Raw genomic sequence first — 23914 nt, forward strand, 5'->3', positions numbered from 1 at the left:
AATAGGTTTCTGACATTTTTTGTTTCAAGTTTCTTGACCCATGTACTTTGACCATGGTGCGACAGCACAACCAAGAAACTGCAATGGCGTCGAAGCCTGCTCGGGTAAGCTCAGAATGCAAAAATGCTGTCTTCAATGTTCGTAGAACGAAGCTATCTGCGCCTGAAAATTAAGATATACCATTAAACACACACATGATCAGCTCTGTAGGTGTTCCGGTCATTTATATTTGAGTAATCACGCAATAAAACCATGGCGGAAAGAGTATTATACCCTCACACCAAAGGCGTTTCTGAAAATAACCTCGACTCAAGACAAGGCGTCTCGATTTAATGGCCGGCGGTCTGACGTCTGCTCGTATTCGGCGGCTTCAACTTACCATTGCTGTAAAACAGTTTTAACTTCAGGTGTAATTTGGTAGTTATTGCTGTAGAACTATATTATATGCGCCGTTGTTTTACGAGTAGCGTAAGAAAACGTGACTAGGCCTACGTTATTGCCCTGTCCCCATAGCTGGATCACTTGATGTATGACTGCGTGACATTCCAGTATGCATTGATTCACAACGCGTTGTTAACGGTATACATCGCTATTTACTGTTGTGTTCCTGTGTGCTCAATGTTCGGGTGTTTTTTATACCTTCCATTTCTTTGGCGTGAGTCAGCAGTGCTTAGGCTTCTCCAAACATACGCTGTGAACGTCTGATTTGCTTTTGTTCGGTGTATTGTTGCCCCATTCAGAGCATAGTAGTGCTTCTTTCGTAGCCTAATGCTCTCGTAATGTTGTGAGCTCTTAAATATCTGCGAAGCGGTTGCCGCGAGTGGGCTTCTGAGCGCGTTATGTGACCCTAAATCATCTCCTCGTGTATTACACGCGTTTTCTGAAGTGTCAATCGCTTTGCCAAGTTGCGGGCGTGTTAGATTTTGGAAATTCACTTCCTGCTCAATTACTTACGAGGTAGCATGCACTATGTACTAGGTTATAGTTAGTATTCGAATTGTGCAATCAACGCTGGCACTACTCGGTGTCACTGAGGATCTTCGATTTTCACGCCTCTCTGGCAGCTCGCCACCGAGTAGCTAGTTCCGGTCGGGACAGGAAACAGCGTCGTTTTCTGACAACGCACGAGACCAACCCGAAGATTACAAAATCAAACGCCGGGACAGCCAGCATAAACGTAAACAAACGCTACTGTCGGTGCAGCGAACGAAACAATGCGCCGCGTGCGCGTTATATTTCCCCCTTTCTGCATTGTCCACTTTGAACTACGTGGCTAAGTTTGCTGAAGAGCTGAACTCTTCTCGAGCGTACGCATTTGGGGTACGACTTCGTACGCTCATTTCGCCGCGAACAGAACCGCCAGCCGGCGCACGGCGCTTCGAGGACAATGTAAGGGTAGCTGCCTCTCCGCTAGCTGCGCATCAGCCTCACGTCTGCTTAGTACATGTAACATTCACTGCTCAACAAGAGGCAATACATCGCGGCACTCAAAACCGAACGGCTTCCGGTTTTGGGTGCCGGCATCGCGAAATGTTAAAGCCGAGCATCAAGAGCCTTTGCATGTAGCCCACCCATTTTCAACAGTTTTTCTTCCACTGTCTGGCCAGATATTTCAAGTATACCTTTTTTAAAATCTACACGCAACATCGTAAGAGTTAATCATTTACTTTAAGCACCTTCCTTTTATCTATAAACGGAAAAACAGTCCTCACTTTTGAACAACTTGAAAAACCAAGCTCTCTGCCTTCTTGTTAAGAGAGACATGCGGTGGTTTTAGTACCACGAGTGCACGTCACATTTAAAATCACGAAGGAAGGAATGAGTTGGTTCCTTCCTCCATGTTTAAAATAAACTTCTGCATGACACATTTTCGACTAGTTTTGGTTTTGGCAGTTGCCTGGACCTCTTTTGCAGTCGTAAGTGGCACTTCCGAAATCTCGTGTAGCTCAGCTTTGAGCTACTACAGGTCGTGATCTTAAATACTGCACTACATTATTGCTAAGATGTGAAAAAAAACATAATAAAGCCAACAATGAAATAGGCAACGAAAAGATGTAGACAAGTGTAACGACACAAAACAGTAATTTTTTTACAGTTCTGGTCTTTAATAACAAGACTCTATCCACAAGCTTGTATTTTTAATTTCCACATTTCTCCCACTGTTCATCTTTGCACACTTCTGTGCCTGTAATAGCTTTGTATTGGTTTGGTAGAAATCTTCACTGGGCACTTGTTGTTTCCATAGGCGTTTCTGTGAGCAATATGAGTAGGAGCAAACTCTGATGTTTGTCACAAAGCATTTTATGAGGACCGGGTTAGCAAAAATAATAAAAAAAAATCAGTTTTCTTTTTGTGTTATTTGAAACCCGTCTTGTTTTTTTGAACCAGATTCAGTTTGTTTGCCTCAGTGAGGTTTTTTTTTCTAAAACTGACATATTTCAAAACTTGTGCGGTGGCCCACCATGCCCCCATTATTACGTAGCAGGTGATTCGTTGCTGTTCAAGTATCATAACCATATAGAGAAGTTACAGTTGGCAAGCTGGAGTGCATTTGGCACATTCAGAAAATAATGGGCCCGTAACTGCCGATATGAAAGAAAGCAGATTATTCAAGCTTTTTGTCGGGCAATCTATACCTGGCCGGGGATGTCTTAGTGGTGCCATCATTGGCAAGCACCAAAAATATCGTTTTGGCATTAAAGAAAAGAACTTACTTGGAGGACATGCAAAAAGCTCTCTGGGCCACATATTTTCACATGGTATCAAAGGATACCACTACATCCCATGGCGTTTACTCGAAGGATATCGAAACTTGGCATAAATTCAACAAAGCCCAGTTGAATGGTGAACCATTCGTTCATAAAGAACACCCTCCAGCATCTGTTATTGAGGCTGTTAAGCCGAACTGTCCAGAACTAGCTCATCTAGAATTACTTGCTAAATGTCTCCATAAGAAAACTCAATTATTCGTTGTATTGTCGTGTGGGAGCGCACTCCAAATATGGTTTCCTCTGACATCAAACACTGAAAAGTTGCACTCTTGATGCTGTGGTCACCTTTAATGATGGCATTATAGCCCATGTGAATGTGCTGAACATCTCTGGAATTCTGCCAGGGCACTGTGCAGTGCCCCTTGACGTGCGTCAACAGTACTTTCCTGACAGTGCTGCACAGCAGGTGGCAAAGGAGGCTCGCAAGGAAAGACGTTTCAACACAAAAAGAAAAAAAAAATGATATTGGTAATAAGCATCTGGCTGGTGCCTATTGAATGGGTCCATCAATTTGCTGTTATATCGGTCTACTTTTAACATAATGTACAATTTTAACTTGGAAGGCTGTTATTTCAAAACGTGCCTTTTTACGGGTGAACCTCCTTTTGGTCTAGCCTTGTTCTGTGTAAGGTGTAACTGAGATAAGATATGAGAAAAAAAAAACAGTATCTGCAGAACAGTATAATAGGCACCGCTGTCGCGTAGAAGTACATGCAACATTCACTGCTCAACAAGACATCATATATTGCGGCACCCAAAACCGTATGGCTTCCTGGTTTGGGTGCCGGCATTGCGAAATGTTGAAGCGGGGCATCAATAGCCTTTGTATGTAGCCCACCCATTTTCAACAGCTTTTCTTCCACTGTCTGGCCAGATATTTTAAGTACACTTTTTTTAAAAGCTACACGCAACATCGTAAGAGTTAATTTACTTTAAGCACCTCCCTTTTATCTAAAAACGGAAAAGCAGTCTTTCCTTACTTTTGAACTACTTAAAAAAACAAGCTGTCTTCCTTGGTGTCAAGAGAGACATGCGGCGGTTTTAGTACCACGAGTGCACGTCACATTTAAAATCACGAAGGAAGGAATGAGTTGGTTCCTTCCTTCATGTTGAGAATAAACTTCTGCATGACGCATTTTCGACTAGTTTTGGTTTTGGCAGTTGCCTGGACCTCTTTTTCAGTGGTAAGTGGCACTTCCGAAATCTCATGTAGCTCAGCTTTGAGCTACTACGGGTAGGGTGTACAGGAAGTGTTGAGTGGCGTGACCGCGCCTCGCCGCGTAATGCCTTCCTTTTTACGGGTGAAGCTCCTTTTGGTCTAGCCTTGTTCTGCGTAAGGCGTAACTGAGACAAGATATGAGAAAAAAAAAAGTATCTGCCGAACAGTATAATAGACGCCACTGTCTCCTAGAAGTACTTGAGATTCACGGCTCAACAAGACTTAATATATTGTCACAAAGGCACAGGGACGCAGGCACAAAAGCAGGGCGTTTACTTTCGTGACCAAAAGCCAAAAGCACGAACACCAGAGCACGCATCCACAGAACTACTTCGTTATCCTCCTCAGAGGTTGGCCACTATAGTTGCCAGCCTACCTTGCGTCATCCCCCCTTTCAAGAGCGGCCGTCCCGGTCGATTGACTAATATGCTAGAGATGGTCATAAAAAAGGATGGCCACGTCAACGAAAAAAAACAACACATAAGCCCGTGCTGTTTTGGATAATAAAAAAAGTTCGAACAGTTCATAACTCGCGGGCGTGGTATGGTTTCATCTGTACTACATGGACTACTTCTGGGCGTGGACGTCTTTGGTTTAAACTGGTATCCGAGCTTTGAGAAACTACCTCGTAATTCACATCACTGAGGCAGCTCACAACTTTGTAAGGGCCAAAGTAGCGTCGCAATAGCTTCTCCGAAAGCCCACGATGTCGGAACTAGTGTCCACACCCATACGTAGTCACCTGGTTGATAGTGGACGTTCCTTTGGCCTTGGTTGTAACGGCGAGCGTCGACATCTTGCTGCGTGCGAATGCGGTTCTGTTCAAGCTGGCGGGCTTCCTCGGCTTTCTCAACGAAGTCGTCAATGCTGTCATTTCCACTGGTGTCCTGGTCTACGGGGAATAGCATCTAGCGGTGTTGTGACGCGCCATAAACAAGCTCGAATGTTGTTAGGTCTGTGGTCTCTTGCACAGCGGTGTCATAAGCAAACGTGATGTACGGCAAAATTTTATCTCACGTTTTGTACTCTACATTAACATACATAGATAATTGATTGATTGATATGTGGGGTTTAACGTCCCAAAACCACCGTATGATTATGAGAGACGCCGTAGTGGAGGGCTCCGGAAATTTCGACCACCTGGGGTTCTTTAACATGCACCCAAATCTGAGTACACGGGCCTACAACATTAGATAGCATGTCGGCCATTGTTTTGTTTAACCGCTCCGTCAAGCCGTTCGTTTGGGGATGATAAGCTGTTGTTTTCCGGTGGTTAGTGTGTGTCAGCTTGGTGACTTGTCGCAATAGCTCTGCCGTGAATGCTGCTCCTAGATCTGTTTTGAGAACGGCAGGTGCACCATGATGCAAAACAATGTCATGGACGAAGAATCTGGCGACTTCAACTGCAGTTCCACTAGGCACAGCTTTGGTTTCTGCATAGCGAGTCAGATAGTCGGTTGCGACGATTATCCACTTATTTTCTGAGGATGACGTAGAAAATGGACCAAGAAGATCCATTCCCACTTGCTGAAACAGTGCTCGAGGTGGATCTAAAGGTTGGAGGAAGCCGGCGGGCTTTGCGGGTGGAACTTTACGCCTCTAACAGTCACGGCAGGTGCGGATATAGCGCTGAACAGACGAATACAGCTGTGGCCAGTAGTACCTTTGTCGGATGCGCGCTAATGTCCTAGCAAAGCCTAAGTGACCGGCAGAAGGATCGTCTTGACACGCCTGCAAAACTTTCTCATGCAGTGCCGTTGGAACGGCGAGGAGAAAAGTTTTCTGGCTGCTCTCAAGATTTCTCTTGCAGATAACGTTCCGCCGGCAATACGATGTTAATCCACGTGAGAGCCGGTGTGGGACGATAAACGTCTTCTCCTTGAAGATGCTGGATGACAGGTAGTAGCTCAGTGTCCTCACGTTGAAGCTCAGCCATCCGGACCACATCGACGATGCCAAGAAACGGGAGCACGAGACAGGCAGTCAGCATCTGTATGCTTATGTCCTGATAGGTAGACCACCGTTATGTCGTACTCTTGAAGGCAGAGGCTCCAGCGGGCGAGGCGGCCTGATGGATCCCGTAGGTTGGCAAGCCAGCAGAGCGAATGGTGGTCACTGACAGCTCGAAATGGCCGGCCATATAGTTAGGGTCAAAACTTGCTAATTGCCCACACGTCTGCTAGGCACTCTTTTTCGGTGGTATTGTAGTTAGCCTCTGCTTTTGCGAGACTGCGGCTCGCGTAAGCGATCACACGCTCTGCGCCGTCCTGCCATTGAACAAGAATGGCTCCGATTCCTACGTTGCTGGCGTCCGTGTGAATCTCGGTGTCGGCAGTATCGTCAAAATGTGCCAGCACTGGAGCTGTCTGCAGTCGATTGCGTAGCTCTACGAAGGCTTGGTGTTGTTCTTCCGTCCATACAAAGGGTACATCTGGCCGTGTCAGTCTTTGTAAGAGGTTCCGCAATTTTTGAAAATCCTTCGACAAAACGGCAGTAGTAGGCACAGAGTCCGAGGAATCGCTGAAGAGCCTTCTTGTCTCCAGGACGAGGGAAATCGGCAACGGCAGCCAACTTCTCCGGATCTGGTCGAACACCCCCCGGCTCACCACGTGGCCGAGAAACTTGAGTACCTGATAGCCAAAGTAGCACTTTTCGGGCTTGATAGTAAGGTTTGCTCTCCTTATTGCAGTGAGGACACTTTTTAGCCTTGAAAGATGTTCGTCAAACGTGCTTGAAAACACATCATCCAAGTATACAAGACACGTCTGCCACTTTAGCCCAGCAAGTACAGTGTCCATCATGCGTTGAAATGTGGCAGGAGCAGAACAGAGACCGACTACTTCGTTATTCTCCTCAGAGGTTGGCCACTATAGTTGCCAGCTTACCTTGCGTCAATATTGCAGCACCCAAGACCGTACGGCTTCCGGGTTTGGGTGCCGGCATTGCGAAATGTTAAAGCCGGGCATCAAAGCCTTTGCATGTAGCCCACGCATTTTTAACACTTTTTCTCCCTCTGTTTTTTTCCCTCGCCGGATATTTCAAGTACACTTTTTTTAAAAGCTACACGCAATATCGTAAGAGTTAATTATTTACTTTAAGTGCCTCCCGTTTATCTAAAAACGAAAAAAAAAGTCTTTCCTTACTTTTGAACAACTTAAAAAAACAAGCTGTCTGCCTTGGTGTTAAGAGAGACATGCGGCGGTATTAGTACCACGCAACGTTTCTAGACTAGGTAAGTTGCAAAACTGAGTGATGTTGCGCGGCGCTGCCGCTGCCAGCGACAAATATGGCGCTGCTGTCGCATCCAGATTCACTCACTGCATGCTCGCTCACAGAACACCTAGCCACAGAACACCTACCACCTAGCTCGCTTGTGTCACTCCTGTAACCTCCATCGCTGTGCATGTTGCAGTGCGTCGATATCTGTGGAGGCTTCTTTCTACGTTAAAATTTTTGTGCTTCAGAGCGCCGTGTTCTGCTTTGTAGGTGTTGCGCGTTTTCATCATGCCCGGATGTTGCGTTCTCGGCTGTAGAGTAGCTGCAGGAAATAAGAGACACCACGACATTTCTTTTGTGCCCACGTGTACCTGAGCAGCGAGAGGTATGGGACCACACTATTCCTCGTGTAGATAAGAAACTGCCTCAGCACCTCACGTGTGTGTTATATGCACTTTTATGAGAAGGACATCCTGAAGACTTTCACTCACGTTATATCGTAAGAAGGTACAAATCGCGAGAGAAAAGTGGGACCTCATCGAAGGATGCGTTCCACGAATATTCCCGAATTTGCCCGCTTACCTTTGTCGCGGGGCCCGCGACAAAGAAGCGAAAGCTGCTCAATAGGAGTGGGGTATTTTCCGGAATATCATCGGTGAAAAAGAATAGACTATCTCCGAGCACTGAGCTCGAATACAGTGAAATAGGTCTCGACATGCCGTCAACTAGTGGCGTCATTTCGCTTCAAGACATAGAAAACAATATTTTGCATACTGGCGGAAAGTTGTTTAGAATGGCGAGACGTCTTGTGGTGTTTCTAGGGCTCAAAGAAAAAAAAAAGAGCGCTTTTTGTAAAAAAATGTGTTGTCGCAGAAGACATGACAGTCACCATTAGCAGCCGTCACCATCACTTAGCCAAGTCGCCTGGTAATGCAGATACCATCACCCAATGGGCCGAACTTCTGGAGGACATAGAAAAGCTGCAAGCGTGTTCATGTTGTCCCAATTGATTAATAAGTGGGGTTTAATGTCCCAAAACCACCATATGATTATGAGACGCCGTAGTGGAGAGCTCCGAAAATTTCGACCACCTGGGGTTCTTCAACGTGCACCTAAATCTGAGCACACGGGCCTACAGCATTTCCACCTCCATCGGAAATGCAGCCGCTGCAGACGGGATTCGATCCCGCGACCTGCGGGTCAGCAGCCGAGTACCTTAGCCACTAGACCACCGCGGCAGGGCATGTTGTCCCAATGCGCCAGCAGGCAGACTCGTGAATAATTACTACGAAGTGCTCACCGATACCCCAAAGTGCGGTCTCTGCTCGAAGCTTTGGCTGCAGCTGTGTTAACAGGTTTCATTAGAGAAACTCCAGAAGAAGCAGAGGGAAGACATTCTCAAGAAAATGGCCGCACGCATAGCTTTTTGGCGGTCTAAATTGCTAAAGAATGTGACTGACATGGAAAAAAAAAAAAACTGACTACATAACCAGACAAAAGCCACAAGATTGCGCGAAATTGTTGTAATTTATTTTCAAGCCCGAAAAACACAGCCACAAAAGAGGGTGCCAAACATTGTAATTGGGTTTTTCGCGTCTAAAAATCTATTGCGAACGTACACCAACTAGCAACTAACCGACAGACTCGTATGTTATGCTATATAATCAAGCATTGTTTGTTATGGGCAGTTCAGAAAACCATAATTATACTGTATTTGCCTTACACCACTAAATATTCCGCAGTATTAAGTTTCTGCGGCAGCACAGCAAATCACTATAATATACTGTTGGTAAGCTCTTTCAGAACGGCCGCCACGGCGTCTTGCCACGACGGCTACGCGTTTTCGTCTGCTAGCGGAAGCTTGTTGCGCTGCCAGCGCCACCAAACCGGAAGCTGTCCCGGCGCCGTGTGCCGAGCGGGGAGTTTTGCAGCTTACCTAGTCTAGAAACGTTGGTACCACGAGCGCACGTCACATTCAAAATCACGGAGGAAGGAATAAGTTGGTTCCATCCTCCATGATTAAAATAAACTTCTGCATGACGCATTTTCGACTAGTTTTGGTTTTGGCAGTTGCCTGGACCCCTTTTCCAGTCCTAAGTGGCACTTCCGAAATCTCATGTAGCTCAGCTTTGAGCTTAGCTACATGAGATTTCAGCTTTGAGCTACTACAGGTCGTAACCTTAAATACTGCACGGCATTATTACTAAGATGTGAAAATAAAAATAAAGCCAATGATGAAATAGGCAACGAAAAGATGTAGACATTTGTGAATCCATCTCCGTCTTTTTTTCTTTTCCCTCGCGTCGACGCCTAGTAGCGTAACATAATACCATACCACGTACGCTGGCCCACATATCGAAGTGCGTTCGCACGCCGCGACCAGCGAGCATCGCCATCTCTTATGCAATCAAGACATTCTATCACCATCGAAGACCAACTAGTCAAGTTCTTATGCTATTCACTTAAGCGATCCACTAACGGCTAATACGAAAAAAATAACACGTAAGTTGTCTTCGTGCTTTCGTACCAACGCGCACATAACTTTTGGGGCATGTGCACGACGCAGTTAGCGGGCAACATTTCGCCGCGTTGTTCACGTAAGGAAGCTTCGCGGGAAACATGACTAAAGCGATAGTAGCTTCAAACAGTCGCCGCCACTCGTAATCTCCCCATCTTTCGCGGAGGAACAGGCTTGAGAAGATAACGCCACGCGTAATGAAAAGCCAAAGTGCAGTCCCCAAGCGCCCGCATTGCTACCCGTAGCTTCAAACAGTCGCCGCCACTCGTAATCTCCCCATCTTTCGCGGAGGAACAGGCTTGAGAAGATAACGCCACGCGTAATGAAAAGCCAAAGTGTAGTCCCCAAGCGCCCGCATTGCTACCCGTAGAGTCCTCACAAAGATGGCGGCGAGCGCGCATCGTATCTTTTCGGCGTCTGCTAGCCCGAAACCTTCCCGAGAGCTTCTACGATGGAAGCGTCTGGCGACCCTCGGGCTCCCCGCGGGTAGCCAGAGCCGTCCAACCGAGGATAAACGCCAACCGAAAGTGCGCTGCGGGGGAGAGCAGCCCGATAAAAACGAACTCGCTCTGGTTGGCTCTGGCAGCCCGCAGGTAGCTAGACATAGAAAATCGATGCTGGTGCAGTGCCGGACCCTGGTACCGATCAAGTATCGCACGCTAATGAGTCAACCATGCTACTTATTTGCGACTATGACAGTCTTGGTTGCAATTCTAAAGCACATAAACACTCGTGTAAGTTTACTACGTCACTGACAGTTTGTAGTTGTTCAGTTTACGAGATATCCAGATGCCCTTCGTAGTTTACATTCTGCTAGTGTTCAGACATTTGCAGACAGTTGTACCTATATCCTTCATTGATTACAAGAAAGCATTTGATTCAGTAGAAATATCAACAGTCATGCAGACACTGCGAAATCAGGGCGTCAGCGAAGCATATATAAACATCCTGGAAGAAATCTACAGGGGATCAACAGCCATCATAGTGCTCCATAAAAAAAGTGATAGAATACCACTCAAGAGCGGTGTAAGGCAGGGGGATACAATATCGACAATGCTATTGACTGCATGCTTACAGGAGGTTTTCAGATGCCTAGAGTGGGAAGAGTTAGGAATAAGAGTTGATGGAGAGTACCTTAGTAACCTGCGCTTTGCTGATGACATTGCATTGCTAAGTAACTAAGGGGGCGAATTGCAACTCATGATTACGGAGTTAGACAAGGAGAGCAGAAAGGTAGGTCTTAAAATCAATCTGCAGAAAACAAAAGTACAACACCCTCTGAAGAGAACAGCGCTTCGAGATAGGTAACAAACAGTGTGCTTGAAGTTTTAAAAGACTAAGTTTACTTAGGTCAGGTAATAACTGCGGAGCCGAAGCACGAGGTTGAAGTAACTAGAAGTATAAGAATGGGGTGAAGCACATTTGTCAAACACTCTCAAATCATGACTGGTAGACTGCCACTATTCCTCAAGTGGAAGGTATATAACAGCTGAATCTTGCCGTTACTTAGCTATGGAGCAGAAACATGGAGACTTACAAAGAAGGTTCAGCTTAAATTGAGTATGATGCAGCAAGCGATGGAAAGGAAAATGATAGGTGTAACCTTAAGAGACAAGAAGAGAGGAGAATGGATCAGGAAACAAACCGGGTTTAAGGATATCAGTTGAAATCAAGAAGAGGAAATGGACATGGGCCGGGCATCTAGTGCGTAGGCAGGATAACCGCTGGTCATTAAGGGTAACAGACTAGATTCTCAGAGAGGGCAAGCGGGTTAGGAGGAGGCAGGAAGTTATGTGGGCAGATGAGATTAAGGTTAACCCCAGAAAGCCCGGTAAGAAAAGTGGTTATAGAAAAAAATGAGATATCTAGTTTATGTGCTCTTGAGATGCAACAGAACATGTATAGAACAGGTTGTAGTGTTAGAGATGTTACATATACAAAAATACAATTCATATAATATATGATAAGTGGGCTTTCCTGAAAGGATATTAGCCGCACGCCAGTGCCCTGCTTCAGGATCTATAATACTAAAAAACATAATTGCTTGCCTTGCTGAGGCAAAGTGGGGTGCCACAGTTGAAACAAATGATGGAACCGAGCTTATTTTCACTTGCCGCACCATTCCTGTGGTGCAGGCCCGGCTTCGTCACCACTGGGTAATGCCCAACACCATCTTTCGCGACGTCGAAATTGGGCTTTTAGTGAAGCTCTTCTCTATTTAGGGCACAGGTCACAGCAAGCTCAATGGGCGTCTCTTTTTTGTGTTTCTGTGGAGCATCAGACACTTTGACAGCACAGTGATGAACATGCCCAGCTTCAATGGCTTGGAGTGCGGGTTCAAGTAACGCCTACTGTATCAGATATGCTACGCGCGAAATTACCCCGCTACTACCGTAGACTCCCAAGCTATGACACATCCTGGATAATTATACCTAGAGACCAGATAAGGTTTTGAAAAGATAAGGTTTTGAAAGTTTTCAGAAAACATAAGTCACAAATATATTTTCTAGTGTAGAAAGTTCCAGCTGGAATTCTATCACGTGCTCTGCTCGAGGTGGTCATCTTTGATAGTGAGCTAGCGGTGCTCTTATGGCAATAACTTCAAGCCCAGAAATTCTAAAACATATTTGAGCATTCCCTAAGCGCCACCTTCCAGCTTTCGCCCTTTCAGTTTTGGTTTTTAGCAGTGAGCCTAGCTTCAAAGTTGGCGTAGCAAATATGATACGCTGGGCACTGTGGGGTCAAGAAGTTTGCGTGTATAAAGTGGCAGCAGCAAGCACAAGATCGAGTTGACTGGTGGAACGTGGGAGAGGCCTTTGTCCTGCAGTGGACGTAGCCAGGCAGATGATTATGAATGTTCAGAACCCAGCTCATTACTCATGCTTTACTACACTAGCACATCATATACTTGTTGCGCCAAATATCAGCGGTGTTTATAATGATTGATTGATATGTGATATACAAGATCGAGTTGACTGGTGGAACGTGGGAGAGGCCTTTGTCCTGCAGTGGACGTAGCCAGGCAGATGATTATGAATGTTCAGAACCCAGCTCATTACTCATGCTTTACTACACTAGCACATTATATACTTGTTGCGCCAAATATCAGCGGTGTTTATAATGATTGATTGATATGTGGGGTTTAACGTCCCAAAATCACCATATGATTATGAGAGACGCCGTAGTGGAGGACTCCGGAAATTTTGACACTTGGAACAGCACCCAAATCTGAGCACACAGGCCTACAGCATTTTGGCCTCCATAGAAAATGCAGCCGCTGCAGCAGGAATTCTATCTCGCGAACTACGGTCAGCAGCCGAGTACCTTAGAGACTAGACCACTGCGGCGGGGCAGCGGTGTTTATAAAGCAGGTGTGTACCATGCATAGTTGGTTACTTCTAAACAATTCAGCAAATTCATTTGTAGCTTTCACGAGCAGTGCAGGTTAATATAAAATTAAACTTGCTCAATAGCACAATGTGTGACACACGCACATTCAGAGTCCAAATTTCGTGGGTTCGGTTGTCAATGCGAGCGAATTTGGGGCTATTCAACACGAGTTGGCCTCGTTATGACGAAGGCCAGAAATGGCCACGTGTGCCCTGTCACAATGTCACTGGGTACGAGCGCTGCTTAACGTCCAGTAATGCTTGTAAGGTCAGTGTTGCCCGAGTTCCACATTATTTCCACTTCCCTATCTTTACTTTCTTTTTTTTTTGCAGTTTTACGTAGACATGTTTGTAAGTGGACTGACCCTATGTAACTTTCTTAAGACACTTCCAGTGGTATATTAAATTTGCAGATTAGTTTTGCTCTCACGGTCATGATGAACATGGATATTAGCACTCAAGTGTTTGCCAAGTGGAACGACACAAAACAGTATTTTTTTACAGTTCTGGTCTTTAATAACAAGACTCTATCCACAAGCTTGTATTTTTAATTTCCACATTTCTCCCACTGTTCATCTCTAGACACTTCTGTGCCTGTAATAGCTTTGTATTGGTTTGGTAGAAATCTTCACTGGACACTTGTTGTTTGCATACGCGCTTCTGTGAGCAATACGAGTAGGAGCAAACTCTGATGTTTGTTTGTCACAGTGCATTTTATGAGGACAGGGTTAGCAAAAATAATGAAAAAAAAAATCATTGATTTCTTTTTGCATTTGAAATTTGTCGCCTTTTTTGAACCAGATTCAGTTGTTTGTTTGCCTCAGTGAGTTTTTTTTTCTAAATCTGACATATTTCAAAACTTGTGTGGTGGCCTGCCATGCCCCCATTATTGCGTAGCAAGTGATTCTTTGCGCCCCGCCGTGGTGGTCTAGTGGCTAAGGTACTCGGCTGCTGACCCGCACGTCGCGGGTTCGAATCCCGGCTGCGGCGACTGCATTTCCGATGGAGGCGGAAATGTTGTAGGCCCGTGTGCTCAGATTTGGGTGCACGTTAAAGAACCTCAGGTGGTCGAAATTTGCGGAGCCCTCCACTACGGCGTCTCTCATAATCATATGGTGGTTTTGGGACGTCAAACCCCACATATCAATCAATCGATTCTTTGCTGTTCAAGCATCATAACCATATAGAGAAGTTACAGTTGGCAAGCTGGAGTGCATTTGGCACATTCAGAAAATAATGGGCCCGTAACTGCCGATATGAAGGAAAGCAGATTATTCAAGCTTTTTGTCGGGCAATCTATACCTGGCCGGGGATGTCTTAGTGGTGCCATCATTGGCAAGCACCAAAAATATTGTTTTGGCATTAAAGAAAAGAACTTACTTGGAGGACATGCAAAAAGCTCTCTGGGCCACATATTTTCACATGGTATCAAAGGATACCACTACATCCCATGGCGTTTACTCGAAGGATGTCGAAACTTGGCATAAATTCAACAAAGCCCAGTTGAATGGTGAACCGTTCGTTGATAAAGAACACCCTCCAGCATCTGTTATTGAGGCTGTTAAGCCAAACTATCCAGAACTAGCTCATCTAGAATTACTTGCTAAATGTCTCCATAAGAAAACTCAATTATTCTTTGTATTGTCGTGTGGGAGCGCACTCTAAATATGTTTTCCTCTGACACCAAACACTGAAAATATGCACTCTTGATGCTGTGCTCACTTTTAATGATGGCATTATAGCCCATGTGAATGTGCTGAACTTGTCTGGAATTCTGCCAGGGCACTGTGCAGTGCAGGGCCTACGCACCCTTGATGTGCGTGAACAGTACTTTCCTGACAGTGCTGCACAGCAGGCGGAAAAGGAGGCTCACCAGGGAAGATGTTTTAACACAAAAAGAAAAAAAAATGATATTGGTAATAAGCATCTGGCTGGTGCCTATTGAACGGGTCTATCAATTTGCTGTTATATCGGTCTACTTTTAAAGTAATGCACAATTTTAACTTGGACGGCTGCTATTTCAAAACGTGCCTTTTTACGGGTGAACCTCCTTTTGGTCTAGCCTTGTTCTGCGTAAGGCGTAACTGAGATAAGATATGAGAGAAAAAAAAAAAAAGACAATATCTGCCGAACAGTATAATAGGCACCGCTGTCGCGTAGAAGTACATGCAACATTCACTGCTCAACAAGACTTAATATATTGCGGCACCCAAAACCGTACGGCTTCCTGGTTTGGGTGCCGGCATTGCGAAATGTTGAAGCGGGGCATCAATAGCCTTTGTATGTAGCCCACCCATTTTCAACAGTTTTTCTTCCACTGTCTGGGCAGATATTTTAAGTACACTTTTTTTAAAAGCTACACGCAACATCGTAAGAGTTAATTTACTTTAAGCACCTCCCTTTTATCTAAAAACGGAAAAGCAGTCTTTCCTTACTTTTGAACTACTTAAAAAAACAAGCTGTCTTCCTTGGTGTCAAGAGAGACATGCGGCGGTTTTAGTACCACGAGTGCACGTCACATTTAAAATCACGAAGGAAGGAATGAGTTGGTTCCTTCCTTCATGTTGAGAATAAACTTCTGCATGACGCATTTTCGACTAGTTTTGGTTTTGGCAGTTGCCTGGACCTCTTTTGCAGTCGTAAGTGGCACTTCCGAAATTTCATGTAGGTCAGCTTTGAGCTACTACAGGTAGAGTGTACAGGAAGTGTTGAGTGGCGTGACCGCGCCTCGCCGCGTAATGCCTTCCGCGTTGCCCATAGCGGCGGCACTGCAGTCGAATAGTGCTGAAAAAGCCATGCGCAGGAACTGCTATGGGCTGCGGCTTCTCCGATGCGCTTTTTTGATACAGATTTCTTCGTACCTGCCCATCATTCATGTCTAGCACATGATGTCATAACCCTTGAAGTATGACACGCCAATCTACTGAATTTGAGCTCCATAAAAGTCCTTGTTAGAGATAGAAAATTATTTCGAAAGGTCGTGTCTTATTCCGATTTCTTCTCTCAACTCTTTCTTCGTTGATCAGACGTCTACAATATTAAGAATAACTGAGTTGATTTATTGGAAGTTAGCTGCGCTCAAAAAGCTGTGGAATGAAAAAAAAATACCGTGTCAAACGCATGTAGAACCAGGAGGCCGTAAGTAGAGGGGCGAGGAAGGGAATCTGAACCCCCTACACCACAAAATATTCTTGTAATTTAACTTTTCAGGGTATAGTAAAAATTTACATGCATTCACAGCGATCACCAATTGCCAAAGTTAGTTGTTCTGCGGCACTCCCCTCTCCTAAAAAAAACAAAAAAAAAAACTGTGTAGCCCTGCGCTGAATGTTTACAGTTGGCGAAGCTGAATATAGCGTGCCTCTGTACCAATGCACACTGTAAATTTCACCTTTGCGACAGTATGAGGCCCTTTAAAACTAGTTCAAGTCTAACGTAGTTAAACAAAAAATGCACGGCATAAAAATAGCGGCTGTTCTAAGGGGCATTGCATGTATATTGTTTAGGGCGCGGTGACATGTGACTTTAATGTGTGTGTGTGTGTGTGTGTGTGTGTGTGTGTGTGTGTGTGTGTGTGTGTGTGTGTGTGTGTGTGTGTGTGTGTGTGTGTGTGTGTGTGTGTGTGTTTGTGTGTGTGTGTGTGTGTGTGTGTGTGTGTGTGTGTGTGTGTGTGTTTCCCAACAGTTTTGGGAGGGGTAATCCTTGCGTCAGGGGATGAGTTATACTAACATAAACAATCAAACTTCATTGCTGCCGCGTCCCTCTCGTCTTGAAAGATGTTTGTGAGAGTGATAGAGAACTAAACAAACAAACACACAAAAAAGAAGAAACAAAACACTGTGAACGCTGAGCACGAAACCAGACTGTGCACATCCAAATGTGGGTGTAAGTCCACATCCGGTTCTCATCGTGTGCTGGCCAGTTTTCGACGTGTGTCGGGCCACCCAAGATTGTCGCCGTGGTGGTGGGAGGGGCCCACTACGGCGTGCGTAAGGAATGAGTTTCACCTTAATAGGTCGGTTGGCTCTTTACCTTTCATCTTCGCCCGTTTCCCCTCAATGGCCGTCAAGTGGTAGGCGAGCGTAAACACTTTGTATGTACACGTGAAGAGGAAAAATATACAAGAAAAAAAAGAAAGGACCGTGTACACGTACTAATCAGTCATAAAAAACAAGCATGGTCTCCAGCTATGAATCTTTGTCACCAGTTTCCTCCTGGCTTACTTCTCGGAGGCAAGAGAGTCTTCCAGGTTCCTCGTTGATGCCGGTTACTAATGTTCTGAATTTGAAAAGAAAATATGCCTCACGCTGTTCGCGCTCGCGCCTGTTTGAGAAACTGGACTGTAAAAGAGTTATGCTGACATTTTCGAAACTGTGGTTTGGCAGGCGCAGATGTCTAGATAAAGGTAGCTTTGGATTGCTGGTGGAGTATATTAATGTCGACGCGCCGTCGCGTGGCCGACTTTAAAGACGGCGCTTGGCCGACTTTAATATACTCTGCCAGCAATCCTCCCACAACGTATACAAATCAAACTGTAACCTCTTGCCAATCTCCCCAAAATAGCACCGATGTCACCAATGTGGTTAACCTTTCCAGCAAATCTTTGACACCTGCGCAAACAAAGCTGCTATCAAAAGGTCTAACCTTCTGCTCCGCCTCTGGCAAAATTGATAAGTTTAAACTTTACCATAATTTGGACAAATTTGCCAGAACCATGCGTCTAAAAGAATATTTTCATGATCGGAGCAGCACACAACAAAATTAATTTTCAGATAAATCTTGGACTCCAGGTGAACAATGAGACAAATATCTAGACATGTACATTTCAGCCGTCCAAGGTGATTTAATCAGGGAATATGAAAAGCACCGACCCATTCGCAACAATCTGTCCAAAGAGGAGCGGGAGGTTTTGCGGAGTTTAAGTGACAGCCGGAGCATCATTATCAAATTAGCTGATAAGGGTGGTGCTGTGGTTGTACTCAATAGGACTGACTACATCAAAGAAGGGCTTTGCCAACTGGCAGATGAAAATTTCTATAAAGAACTCCTTTGTGATCCGACAGAGGAGTATGAAAGTACTATTAAGGCCTCACTAATATTATTACGCAAGAGTGGTAAGATAACGTACCCTATGTTTAAAATGATGTCACCTGGCAACTTGTCTCCCGGGCGATTTTATTTACTACCCAAAATTAGCAAGAATAACAATCCCGGCTGACCTATAGTTTCCAGCAACGGTACGGCGACTGAAAAAATCTTTAGTTTCATTGACTCTCTCATTAAGCACATCCCACAATCATTCCCATCACACATTAAAGATACCAGCCACTTCCTTCGAGAAGTCTCAAAACTTGTGGTACCTTTAGAGTGCTATTTGGCCACCATGGATGTCTCATCACTGTACACAAACATTCCCCACACCGAAGGAATTGCCGCCACAATCGCCATCTATGGAAAAAGTAAATCGACGAGTGAGTTCGATGAAAGCGCTTTAGAGGTGCTCCTAAATCTTGTACTTAAACATAATAACTTTGAATTCGACAAAAACATTACATAAAAGTGAACGGAACTGCCATGGGAACCAAAATGGCCCCAAGTTACGCAAATATTTTCATGGCCTCTTTAGAGATTCCTTTCCTCGAAAATTCTCCATTCAAACCGATATTCTACCGACGCTTCCCGTCGATGATATATTCTTTGTGTGGGCTGATGGTGAACTTAATCTTTCCAAATTCATTTCCGATTTCAACTCCCTGCATCCTTCGATAACATTCATGCACACGTATTCGCAGAAGAGTGTTCACTTTCTGGATGTCACTGTATCATTCAGTGGCACCATCATATCTACTTCCCTGTATAAAAAACGAACTGACCGCCAACAGTATCTGCATTTCCACAGCAGTCACCCCCATCACTGCAAAACAGGTGTTCCTTGCTCTCAAGCCCACAGATACAGAAGAATTTGCTCTGAAATCACGCAATATGAGACCCACGCACAGGAATTGAAAGCAGCCTTCTTGCGTCAAAATTACCCCGAAAAAAAAATGATTGACAATGCAATTGAGCGCGCTCGCTCTTTGGACCGAGAATCAACAATGGGAGAAAAAGGCGGAAATAAAGATATAACTTCAGGGGCAAATTTAATCCTCACATACTCTGCCGCCGCCCGTCGGGTGAATTCTATACTAACCCGCCATTTCAACATATTTAAACAGAGTAGTCACCTCTCTGCCGTTTTTTAGACTCCGCCCAAGGTGGTTTACCGAAGAAATAAAAGCCTGAGAGACTTGCTGGTCAGGGCGAAAACACACAAATCCGACCATCATCAGGGCTGTAGACCGTGCGGGAAACCTCGCTGCAAGATGTGCACACACATGGTGACCACAGATACTGCCGAAGTTTCCTGTTCAGACTATGCTTATAAAATTAAAGACGACCTTAACTGGGACTCAGCCAATGTGGTATACAAAATTCGCTGTGAGGTGTGCAAACAGGAATATATTGAACACACGGAAACCGCGTTCTGTTTGTGGTTCAACAGCCACAGGGCACACGTAAAGGGCCTCCTCAATTTGCCGTTCTCCAAACATATCAACCTTCCTGGTCACTCTTTCGAACGCGTAAGTGTCATACTCCTACAATCCGGCTCCCAGAACACACGAGAGCGCGAACAACGGGAGTCATACTTCATAAAGAAATTCAGATCACTTACTCACGGAATCAACGAGAGCCCTGAGCGGCTGACGTGCCTCCGCAAAGTTTCGTGAAACACAGAAAGTGAATTACTCAATTTATTTTTACATACGTGAAGTCGCACACATAGGATGATCAATATATCGCGTGAAAACAAACGAATTCGATGCTACGTGCATCAAACGGCACGTGTTAGTATTATATTTTATTTTTAATTTTATGTACTTCATTGTCTTTATTTGTTATTATTTTTTGTTAACATTTTTGTTTGTTCATCTTTTAAAGAATATTCATTAATTTATTTTGAGTATGACTAATTGTACACATTTCTGCAAGAGAGGGCAGATGGGGGAAGGGGGGAGAGGGCACATTAGCTTTCCATCGTGGCCAATATTTTCCTAAAACTGGAGCGTGTCGTATGCTTCTTGTGTGTGTGTGTGTGACTGATGCCGTGGACCAGTTGCCGAACCACGTGAACTTTAACTCGATCCATGTGTGGGATGCAAGTAAGGGGCAATATGTTTCACTTTTTCCCTTTTCCTTGGTCGCCTCCGCTGGCGGCGTGTCTTATGTATTCCTAGTTACAATGCAAGGAACCCGCCACTTCCGGTGGCTCTCCGTCGCTCCTTTCTCATTCCTCTTCTTCTTGTAGGCCCGTGTTGTTGGCCCGTGTGCTCAGATTTGGGTGCACGTTAAAGAACCCCAGGTGGACGAAATTTCCGGAGCCCTCCACTACGGTGTCTCTCATAATCATATGGTGGTTTTGGGACATTAAAACCCCATCTTGATCTCAACCAATAAAATATTGGGAAAGCAGTACAATTCAATCTGTTGATACAAAATGAGAACTGGTTACAGTGAATTTACGCAGAGTAACAGACGGGCTATGTATGCTGCACGACTGGCACTCTTTAATATGTTTAAGATAACCCCTTTCGCATAGAGTACTAGGAGGTACAGGTGTTCTTTGGCTCGGCCTCCTGGAGCTTGCATAAAAGAAGCAAAGTGAGCACGAAAGCACGTGGTTAAAACAAGAAAGCCTTTCAGAAAGCATTAACTATTATCTTCCGCAAAACTGGGATGATAAAACTAAGTCGTCACCGATATAAATGTGGTGACAACGTTACTTATACTCCGGTTTCTCATGAAACAATCGAGGGCGTGTGGACTTATATATGAGGAAGAGTGCTCTGTATATAGAAACTGCCAACAAAACGAGGGTATGATTTATTCGCCGTTTTGATACTTCCCTTTTTGTAGCTCGCCAGTAGCCACTTATGATAGAGCGCCACTCAAAGTGCTGCTTTTATTATTTATTTATTTATTTGTACATACTGCAGGCCCTAACCGGGCCCATGCAGGAGTGGATACATAGAGGTAACATGAAACACAATAACGCTCCACAAAAAGAAAAGGAAGAAAGTATTGATACACATAGGATACTTCATGATTCACATGTATACATTTTCAGAAAAATCAATCTCTTCTAGACAGTTGACAAAACAGCTTGAGTGAAACTGCCTGAGTGAAAAGCTAGGCGGATACGTGCAAATTCTGATTGTACTACATGTTTTTTTTTTTGTCGGCAGCCTCTTGAAACACTGAATGTCCTGATGCAATTTCTGCGTGTCTGCATATATACTCGTGCACTAGTGCGCTTAGCAAGTGTGCATACACTGATAAAGGCTCTGAAACGCATTAAACGCGCTGAAAACAAGCAAATACGCGCTTTCGCGGGCTACTCGCGCGCGCCCAATGCAGACACTTATGAGATCTTCAGTACCATGCTACTCCAGCGCCGCCGCTACTATCAACCATAGAGTTTCCTAATATACACTAGAGGGAACTCTGGTGCTAGTGTCTATGGGAGCTGCAACGCACGGCGCTTCAGCAAGCATGGGAATGATGGGTAGTACACACATTTGTCTAATTTTTGTATTTCTGGCTTGCTTCGGGCTCTGTGTGTGTTCGTGTGGCTTAGAGTTGTTTTTTTACGAAAGAATAAATTTGCAACTGTTCAAAGTTTGTGCTTCACCACCTTATTTTTTTAGGCTTACCTTTAAAAATCGGGTCACGCAGTTTTAAAAGGTTGAATCTTTCTTTCAAAACGAAACCGTAACCAGCAATAAACGAAGCCGCAAGTGCGATTCGCCACCCGCAAGTACGAAGACTAGGTAAATGTGTGTACTACCCATCATTCCCCTGGTCGCTGAACGATCGCAGCGCCAGAGTCCCCTCTAGTTAATTTTAGGAAACTCTATGCTGTCACCCGCCAGAGAATCAGCCGAGATACGGCGCGGCCGCCTCGTTCACTCCACATCCCCCTTCTAGTACACTGTACTACAGGTCGTAACCTTATATACTGTAGGGCATTATTGCTAAGAAGTGAAAAAAATAAAGCCAACAATGAAATAGGCAACAAAAAGATGACATTTGTGAATCCATCTCCGTCTTTTTTCTTTTCCCTCGCGTCGACGTGTGGTATCGTAACATGATACCATACCACGTACGCTGGCCCACATATCGAAGCACGCTCGCACGCCGCGACCAGCAAGCATGGCACATCTCTCTTATGCAATCAGGACATTCTATCACCATCGAAGTCCAGGTAGTCAAGTTCTTATGCGATTCACTTAAGCGATCCACAAACGACTAGTACGAAAAAAATAACACGTAAGTTGTGTTCGTGCTTTCGTACGAACGCGCACATAACTTTTGGGGCATGTGCATGACGCTGTTAGCAGGCAACATTTCGCCGCGTTGTTCACGTAAGGAAGCTTCACGCGAAACGTAACTAAAGCGATAGTAGCTTCAAACACTCGCCGCCACTCGTAATGGCCCCATCTTGCACGGAGGCACAGACTTTAGAAGATGACGCCACGCGTAATGAAAAGCGAAAGCGCTGTCCCCATGCGCCCGCATCTCAACCCATAGAGTCCTCACAAAGATGGCGGCGAATGCACATCGTATCTTTTCGGCGTCTGCTAGCACGAAACCTTCCTGAGAGCTTCCACGATAATTATTCTGGAAGCATCTGGCGACCCTCTGGCTCCCCGCGGGTAGCCAAAGCCGTCCAACCCGTGAATAACAAACGCCAACCGAAAGTGCGCTGCAGGGGGGGGGGGAGCAGCCCGAAAAAAACGAATGCCCTCTGGCTGGCTCTAGCATCTGGCAGCCCGCAGGTAGCCAGAAAGAGAAAATCGATACTGGTGCAGTGCCGGTCTCTGGTACCGATCGAGTATCGCACGCCAAAAGTGTGCTACTTATTTGCGACTATGACAGTCTTGGTTGCATTTCTAAAGTACATAAACACTCGTGTAAGTTCAGTACGTCACTGACAGAATATAGTTGTTCAGTTTACGAGATTTCCAGATGCCCTTCGTAGTTCATGTTTTGCTAATGTTCGGACATTAGCAGACAGTTGTACATATATCCTTCCTTGATTACAAGAAAGCATTTGATTCAGTAGAAATATTAGCAGTAATGCAGACACTGCGAAATCAGGGCGTCAACGAAGCATATGTAAACATCCTGGAAGAAATCTACTGGGGATGAACAGCCATCATAGTGCTTCATAAAAAAAGTGATAGAATATCACTCAAGAACGGTGTAAGGCAAGGGAATAAAATCTCGCCAAGGTTATTTACTGTGTGCTCACAGGCGGTTTTCAGAGGCCTAGAGTGGGAAGAGTTAGGAATAAGAGTTAATGGAGAGTACCTGAGTAACCTGCGCTTTGCCGATGACATTGCATTGCTAAGTAACTAAGGGAGCGAATTGCATTTCATGATTACGGAGTTAGACAAGGAGAGCAGAAAGGTATGTCTTAAAATTAATCTGCAAACTATCATATGGTGGGTTTTGGTACATTAAACCTCACATATTTTTAAGAGTTGTTGAGCACCCCTCAAGGCTTAAGAGGTGCTTTTAACTACACTGCCATCCACTTTTAGGGTTAACACTGCTCATCGTGGTCGCGCTTTGTGAAGTGCCTGTGCATCTAGCACAGTTGCGCATCAAAACAAAATGGCGCCGATGCACAGGTATGCAATGCTCTTGCTGCATTATAATTAAGGAAAAGCGGCGCACTCTATCACGGCAGCAGATGATC

The 23914-nt window shown here is 45.0% G+C and overlaps 1 protein-coding gene across 2 annotated transcripts in view; it reads left to right on the forward strand.

The window, feature by feature from the left end:
• Nucleotides 1–7: 7 nt before the first annotated feature.
• Nucleotides 8–23914, forward strand: part of LOC119177304 (uncharacterized) — a 206879-nt gene continuing 182972 nt past the window's right edge. For both annotated transcript variants that reach the window (XM_037428763.2, XM_075878365.1), the window contains exon 1: nt 8–104. The gene's annotated coding sequence lies outside the window, so the exon portion shown is untranslated. The remainder of the gene's footprint in view (nt 105–23914) is intronic.

The sequence above is a fragment of the Rhipicephalus microplus genome, chromosome X (genome assembly GCF_043290135.1).
Source record: "Rhipicephalus microplus isolate Deutch F79 chromosome X, USDA_Rmic, whole genome shotgun sequence".
Lineage (NCBI taxonomy): Eukaryota > Metazoa > Arthropoda > Arachnida > Ixodida > Ixodidae > Rhipicephalus > Rhipicephalus microplus.